General features: G+C 48.9%; 1 pseudogene; it reads right to left on the reverse strand.

Moving 5' to 3' along the window:
- Positions 1-1,137: 1,137 nt before the first annotated feature.
- Positions 1,138-6,526, reverse strand: LOC125947160 (uncharacterized; annotated as a pseudogene).
- Positions 6,527-8,568: the final 2,042 nt, after the last annotated feature.

The raw sequence follows: 8,568 nt of genomic DNA on the forward strand, positions 1-8,568 counted from the left end.
TGCACATTATGACCTTTTATCCTAAAAGGGTAATTTCGTGTCGACGACGCAGTTTTGAAACGGCCTCGAAACAGTGACCTCACCTTGAGACATATAAGGCTTTCGCTTTAACAACTACTTTTGTAATTTTGCAACTGCTTAACGCGCTTTCGGGCGGCTAACTATATATCTATTTACTCATCAATCTATCAATGCATCTGTGTATTTATCTAACCGTTTTCCTGCTAACCTGGTAGATTCTGTCAATAGTTGAATGGTAAGATCATCTGGCTGCTTTGCTGAGTGTTGTGAGCCAGTTCTGGGTTCGTGGTTCGGACTGAAGCGTCATACGGAGGGTTGCTTGGCTTCCCCGCTGGTGCGCCTAAAACATGGTGGGTGGCCTGTGCTATAGCGGGGTATCACACTTAGCCGACTATGTGGACCCACGTCATCAGCCGTCTCTATCGCCGATAGTTCCTTGTTCGTAAGAAGATGAGGTCTGGAGATTCAAGGAAAACCAAACCGGTTTATTGGACATATGTACACAAGTTGTTCCAGATATAGGAGTGCACTAAATTTCGGGGAACTTCAAATGTCTGATCTCGTTACATGTCTGAGTAAACACATGTCAGCATACACCTCTGCATCAAAGATGTCCTCTTTTAAAACCGTCGTTTTCCCTAGGTCACTAGACAAAGGTATTTGATGATCGCGTCTCATCCAATCAGAGGGTTGGCACTGTGCACAGCACTCCGCCTATGGTCGCACCACCTTGAATAACTCTATCTTTGATGTATGTACTTCGAATAGGCCTACGACGCAACCACATGGCAATTGGAAGTCTGAAGTAGACGCTGTTCCCATGTTGGTCGCTAGCATCAATTAGTGGTTTCTCCGTGACGGTCGTTGCGAGTTGATAAGCCTAGCCTTGACGGCTCGTTACCGCTTCTGCAGAATGTTGCAGGTGCTGCCACCTCGAAGGGAGCAAACAGCGCTAGGACGGGACGAAGTGAGTAGACAGACAAGGCGCTGAACTAACAACCACTGGTTTATTGCTGTCAAAGCAATATATACAAAGCACAGGTTCAGCGCAGAAGGCCAGCAAAAACACGGTTTCTGCGCCGGGAAGGGAATAAAATCATCACATCACGTGTGTCGTCAAGGCAGGTTATCATGTTTTAACAAGTAGTTAATCACGCGCGTCGTCATGGCAGGTTATCATGTTTTTAACAAGTAGTTTATCTCGCAGCTATGCAGAGAGACAGAGGGTACGCTGACGCAGGAGTTTCCGTGCGATTGAATGCAAAACGCTTCCCAAATCTCGCGTGCTCTTTGATCTTTATACCTACCTATAATTGTGCAATCTTCAAAGAGAGGTTTGCAGCCGCATTCTTTGCAGTGCTGGGCTAAATGGCTCGGTACAGACCCTTTCATTGCGTACGCATGTTCCCTCAGCCGGTCATTCAAACATCGGCCAGTTTAGCCAATGTAGCAGCGTTTGCACTTGAGTGGGATCTTATACACAACAGCACATGCGCACTCAACATGAGCTTTTCTGTGTTGCTTCTCGCAGGTTGCTTTTTTTGGGGCCTTCCTTGTTTACCTTGCGGCATAGCGCCAACTTGTCCCTTGCGCTGAACAAAACGCGTGTGCCTATTTTTCCGGAGACCTTCTTTAACCTATGCGAGACCTCATGGACATAGGGTATTACGGTGGTGCTCACATGAGGTCCCTTGTCTTGGGCGTCACGTCCTGCCCTCCCTCTGGTGAGGCTCACCAAAAGCTTTTCGAGACACTCATCAGCAGGGCCATGGGGTACCCAGCCTTGGTGAGCCGGTGCACTTGGTGCATGAAGCTGCTAGCCACCCGGTGGTGGCATGAACGGGTCAGAGCTGCTCTGAGACATGAGACGGCAATGCTTCTTTTAACTATTTTTGAGTGCGCAGACGTGAAGGGGAGAATACTTTTCTTCGAGCGGGGGTTGTAAGCCCAACAAACGTGTTCCCTTTCTAGCGATATCTCTAGGTCGAGAAACCTTATCTTATTATCGGAGGGATGCTCGATCGTTAGTTCTAAAGGTTTCATTACCGATTGAAAGATGTCGAAAATTTCATTAGCACGCGAGAGTTTACCTGTTCCGTCAGTTTTGTGTAGCACAAGGAAATCATCCACAAAGCGAAATACTTTTCTTACGCTGGTCGGTAGGAGGCAGCCCATGAGGCTTCTGTCAAAACGTGCTAGCACAAGGTTGCTAAGAACAGGAGCGATACAAGACCCAATGCACACGCCATCCCGTTGGATGAACATGGCACCATTGTAGCTTATGAACGTCGACTCGAGGTAAAAACTAAGAAGCTCTAAAAACTTGTCAATATGTATACCACATGCATTCTGAAACTTAGTGGTCCCATACCTATCAATGCACTGGCTAACTTCATCACACACGAGGTTGTGGGGCAAGGAATAGAATAAGTCTTTCACGTCAACTGAGAAGGCACCTACTTGCTCCGAGCACCCATTCTGAAGGTATTCGGAAACACTGGTCGGGCTCATGATGATACACGGGTCATCAACGGGGAGAACGTCTAGGGACGACTGCAAGTAGGAAGCCACGCACCGTTGCCAAGTACCACGCTCCGAGACTATGGCTCGGAAAGGATTGCCTTCTTTGTGGGTTTTCACGGAAAAGAACACCGAAAGGCACAAATTTCCTGCTTCCTTGACAGACTTGGCCAGGGCAGAGAGACCCACCTCTTCACAAATCTTGGCCACTCGGGTTCTAGTTTTTGTCTGGTTGACGCCGACCAGCCCTTTGAAGTTCTTTGAGATGGCCTCTTCAGCTTTGCAGTCGTATTGCCGCCTTGGCATAAGCACGAAGCCCCCCTCCTTATCGGCCTGGAGGAGTCTGGCGTCAGCTCTTCGTAGCGAGGCCACAACGAAGCGAGAGCGTTGACCAGTTTTCTTGACCTCTTGCGGTAGGCACTCGACGCCTTCCTGAACAAATCGGCCAACTTCATCCTCCTTTGCCCTTCCCACGGTGTTTCTCACCAGGCTGAGCAGCTCCACCCTGTCCAGCTTCGGGTGCCCGCAAAATTTTGGCCCCTTCCGTAGCACTTGTTTTACGTCATTCTGTAGGTGCACGTCTCCAAGGATGACCACCTCCTGGCCTGGTTCCTTGTATCGGCGGTTCTTCTTCGGCAACCAAGGCAAAAGTTGCAGCCAAAGGAAATCCGCTGTTTTCTGTGCTACTCGAACGTCCCGGAGGAAGATCCTCTCGCCAGATTCCCTGGGTGCCTGTTCCACTACTGGCGCAGTGCAGGCATTCTGTGAAGAAGCGGATTTGACGCCATGCTTCGGATCGCAGGATGCGGCAAACTCTCCATGCGTGTCCCTCTGAAGGTGCGAGCCCTCCGAATAGGCGGATGACTTCTGGGGGCAAATAATAATTCTTCAGTGAAAAGGTGTACAACCTTGCCTTGCACGTCGCGGCGGCGAGCAAGCTCACACAATTGACTGATGATTTCAGAAGGAAGGGGTAACAGGAGTGAAGAGCCCGATAAACTAGAAATGAACTGAAGGAGTGTGCTGGTCTGGGCTGGTTAGGTACATCATTGGTAAGGGAACAAACAGCGCTAGGACGGGACGAAGTGAGTAGACAGACAAGGCGCTGAACTAACAACCACTGGTTTATTGCTGTCAAAGCAATATATACAAAGCACAGGCTCAGCGCAGAAGGCCAGAAAAACACGGTTTCTGCGCCTGGAAGGGAATAAAATCATCACATCACGCGTGTCGTCAAGGCAGGTTATCATGTTTTAACAAGTAGTTAATCACGCGCGTCGTCATGGCAGGTTATCATGCTTTTAACAAGTAGTTTATCTCGCAGCTATGCAGAGAGACAGAGGGTACGCTGACGCAGGAGTTTCCGTGCGATTGAATGCAAAACGCTTCCAAAATCTCGCGTGCTCTTTGATCTTTATACCTACCTATTATTGTGCAATCTTCAAAGAGAGGTTTGCAGCCGCATTCTTTGCAGTGCTGGGCTAAATGGCTCGGTACAGACCCTTTCATTGCGTACGCATGTTCCCTCAGCCGGTCATTCAAACATCGGCCTGTTTGGCCAATGTAGCAGCGTTTGCACTTGAGTGGGATCTTACACACAACAGCACATGCGCACTCAACATGAGCTTTTCTGTGTTGCTTCTCGCAGGTAGCTTTTTTGGGGCCTTCCTTGTTTACCTTGCGGCATAGCGCCGACAACTTGTCCCTTGCGCTGAACAAAACGCGTGTGCCTATTTTTCCGGCGACCTTCTTTAACCTATGCGAGACGCCGTCCTAGCGCTGTTTGTTCTCTTACCAATGATGTACCAACCAGCCCAGACCAGCACACTCCCTCGAAGGGAGGTTATTTTTGACCCATCGACACTCGGCTCCGGGCTCCATAATTGTCTATGTGGGCGCTGCTGAAGTGGTCGCTTCGTGGCAAGCCTCCAAGTAATGTCCGTTGCCGTTTTGAGACAAAAGAGACTGGTCCGCCACCAGTAGATCCAACCTGAGGGTGACCAGCACTCAGGTTGTCCGAAGCGTCGGTGTTCAATCAGGACCTCGGGGTTTCTTTTGAAGTGATGGCCGATGATAGACTGCCACTGTAGGTCCCACCATTCGCTTCGTTACGGCATTCTCCCTGGGAGCACACAAGCACACCTACAACGACAGGGCACAGAAAAGAGCCGTGCTCGCATCGAGAGCCATCGGGTCTATAGCGAACAAATCTCCGCACCTGCCCTATCTAACTAAGCCACAAAAGGCTTGAAGCTGTCATACCAGCTTGAGTCACTGAGTATGTGGCAATGTAATGTGTATATATGAACAACTCTTCAACAAACCTCTCTTCCGCCGACATCAGTCACTATAGATGAGGGACTGGGTATGTACCCCTCTTCATTCAAAGTTTTTGACGCCGACTTGGAGCACTGGATATGTGCGAGTTAGCCTGTGCTGGTCTTCAATGAGCGTCTTTGATGTGAACGGGGATAAATATGTATGTGCCAGCAGGAGCGTGTCGTTCTACAAAGACAAATATATCCTTTAAGTTACCCCAATGCTGGGCGCCACAATTGAGCAGGCTGCGCCGTAAAATCACTGGGTATATATCACTTTTCGACGAACGTCTTTCACGCCAACGCTTTAGGGAGCTGTGCCATGAATGCACTCGGCATGTGCCGATGTTCAATGAAGCTCTCGCCAGCTTTAGTCACTGTGTAGGGACCACTGGTTGTGCGGCACGCCTCTCGCCTCGCAAGCCACACGCGGACTTCTCTGCAGCGCCTTAGATAGTAAAGCGTGTTTAGAAAGAAACGCTAAGGCACATATATAGTCCGGCGGACCGTGAGCGTGCACGCGCGCTAAGATGCTACGTCAGGATGGCGAGAACAACGACTGTGCTCAGCCAACATAACCGGACGCTGCCACCGGGCTCCGACGTGCCCGACGTCGAGATGGGTCTTGCTCAATCCGCGCGTTGGTCGCGCCGACTGCGCCTACCTACAATCCATTGCGTGAAGAAAAAAGGCGCCCACGTCTAGAATGACCTAGAATACTACCCACGCGGCTTCACCGAGACGTCCGTTCAAAGTAGAGTGCACTAGACAGTGGTCTAGTACACTCTAGTTCAAAGCGCCGCGCGTGTTAGGATCGTTCTGCGCATGCTCCGAAGAGAGCAGGAGATGGCATTTCCGCTCGCGCAGCGGAGCGCTGTAGCGGGACTGACCGCAAGAGATGCTCGCTCGCGCGTCGAGAACGTCAGACTATAAACGTGCTTTTACGCTTTCAGAGAGCGTAATTTTAGCTCGCGCAGTTTTTACAGCAGCATGTTAGATAAAATGTTCTTCGCTCAGCTATAAACTCACGGAGCTTCAAACAAAAGATTTCCTTGAGCCACCTAAGGTCAAACGTTTGAAAAGGTAAAGAAGGTTGTTTTTTTTTTTTTTTTTTACGCTCAGGTACTCAAATTCTTCGTATCCAAAGGTTACCATCTGAACATTCAAATGTTAACAATAACGTCAGAAAGATTTGCATTCGTCTATTTATTAAAATTTGATGCCGTTAAAGAAATGCCGCCGGAATATTTATGACGCTCTTTCCTCTCGCCTGCCTTTTTCCTTGGTGTGTTGCGTCTTTTCGTTGTATGAATTTATGGTGCAGTGCACGCTTGCAGTAAAGGAAGTGCGAATTCTTGCACACGTTTTCTTGAAGCAAATGCAGTTCATAAACGCGTGTGGTGGCTCGGTTTTTGGGCGTCATTAGTTTTAAAAACAGCTGCCTGTGGGAAAGCATTGGATACATTTTTCAGTACTTTGTAAAAGATGGAGCTGCGGGCACATGTGCGTCAGAACGAGAAGCACCAAAGTATTAGGATGATTGTGTTGCGGAATATGTTATGACTGTGAAATGTTAAGACCTAGCGATGAAAATATCGCGACATTGGGGCAATTAATGCTGGCATACGTACAGTCACATGAAATATGAGCTCCGACACAGTACGCATGGTGGAACAGGCCTCTGGACTACAAGGATGCATGGACACATGAAATGCAGGTTTAATAAATACGAGTAATTGTAAAGCGTTTAGCTCTTGAATTTCTGGTATGTCGGCGCCGTTTTGCAGTCCTTGGGGCGCCTTCTGCGACGTGCTCTATATTTCAGGTAATATTTAATGCAACTTTATAGTGTTTCTTTCTTTCTTGGGTGAGCTTTCTCAAGATGCACCTGCATTATTTCAAATATTCCGAATGTTCTCACCAATTCAATAGAGAGAAATCATTTTCCAGTCCGATTGCGCGCGTGAAGCGATTACTGGCTCACATTCTTGATCACATTCGAGCGCCCGCAATGCGTTGCAATTTACGAGCAGTCTAGTCTGATGAACCGATGACTTTATCCGTATAGATAAGATTCCGACGATGGACGACTCTGCGCACGGCCATCCTTGTGCTTTGAGTGTTAGGTTTATTGCGATAAGACATTTATTGGGTATAGCCACTATAGGAGAATTTCTGCCGTCGTCGTCACCGTCGCGTCGCCGTGAGGTTCAGTATAATGTCCATGGGTGATAAAAATCGTCGCCGCGTACCGTCTTCTGTATGTGCGAGTGAAAGCATGCCACGGTCAGCCAGCAATCGCGGCTCGCGCACACAATGGCGGGAAGCGGGAAGGAAGTGCGCAGGCTTCCAGTCGCGTACAATGCTCTGGAGGGAGCGTAGGGAGGTGGAGGGGCCGTGTTTTACTGATTCCGCCCGCTCTCGCTGGGCCGCAAGGCTCCGAGGGAGGGGGAAGGGGGAGTTCTACGCTGCAAGCGCCCGCCTGAGCGGCTGTATCTTGAAAGCCATCTGCGGCGGGGGCAGAGCCCGCCCTCCCTGTGTTTTCGGGTCTAAGATCGCGCTGATGCGAGTGGCGCCACGAAGCTCTATTCGCTCGTTGCGAGTTTCCGAGGACATCGAGTGAGATGCGTTAATGTTTGCTCGTGCGCGCGTGACGCCATGCTTGTTAATTTAGTTAGTGTGCCTATGTTTATAGTTCATACGGCCAAAAAAACTACTATCTTTACTTTATATAGCCGTCCGCTAATTTGCTATCGCAATCGACGCATCGCCTTTCGGGCGAAACTGCGACTTTTTTTTTCCAACGCAAGCGCGCCTAATAATGAGTTAGATTCTTGACTCAGTCTCTTGAAATTGCCTTGTTCTTCACATCAGCGTAGTATGTAAGTTCTATATTTCCATTGAGTGAAGACTGGTAAATAGACTAAGACGTTTTGTTGCGTGTGCGTTTACGCTTTTAACGAAATAAATTATTACTCCCAATTGACTTTTTAGTCTAATAGGTTGTAAAATACAGCAACCAAGACAAATCAGGAGCTCTCAAGAATAAACGAAATTTAAGTGTTTTTAAAATCTGCTTTCACCTGATTGCCGGGAATATAAATTCAATAAAACTAACCCTAGGATAATTAAAAGCCTATTCGCTTGGAAACGTTTCGTCTGAGTTGCCCCTTTGCAAGCTGATACCGACTTCAAGGCGGTTCGTATGGTGGGCCATTGGCGTATATCCAAACGAAGAAAAAATGGTTTTTACGAATGCTTCAGTTTGGGAACCCGTGTTACCCTCCTTCCTTTCAGTCCGGTTCACAACCACGCAAAAGACGAAAGTGCTGCGTGAAAAGCGTCGTTAGCCCAAACCCACGAGCTACCGCAACAAACCTCGCCTATATCGCAGTCATTGAGGGTTAGACACGATATGTGGACTTTAAATAGACGCATCACAAAGCCAAAAAGAGCTGCCCGCGGCCAGCCCAGCTAAGTTTATTTCACTTCTTGCTTCCCCCTCGGTGGTGCTTCGCGTGGTGGGCTGCGTCTGAGCAACGTCGACGCTAACTCGCTCGAGAAAGGGCTCGTAGTCGACCACGCGATTCCAGTGTGAGGGTTTCCGAAGCCGAGGCGAAAGGTCAGCGAAGAACCTCCAACCCTAGGTTTAGGGCAAATGAAGCGGAACGCCTGCGACAGCGTCGTCTTGCCCTCTAGGAACCCTATA

This window comes from Dermacentor silvarum, chromosome 7, assembly GCF_013339745.2.
Source record: "Dermacentor silvarum isolate Dsil-2018 chromosome 7, BIME_Dsil_1.4, whole genome shotgun sequence".
Lineage (NCBI taxonomy): Eukaryota > Metazoa > Arthropoda > Arachnida > Ixodida > Ixodidae > Dermacentor > Dermacentor silvarum.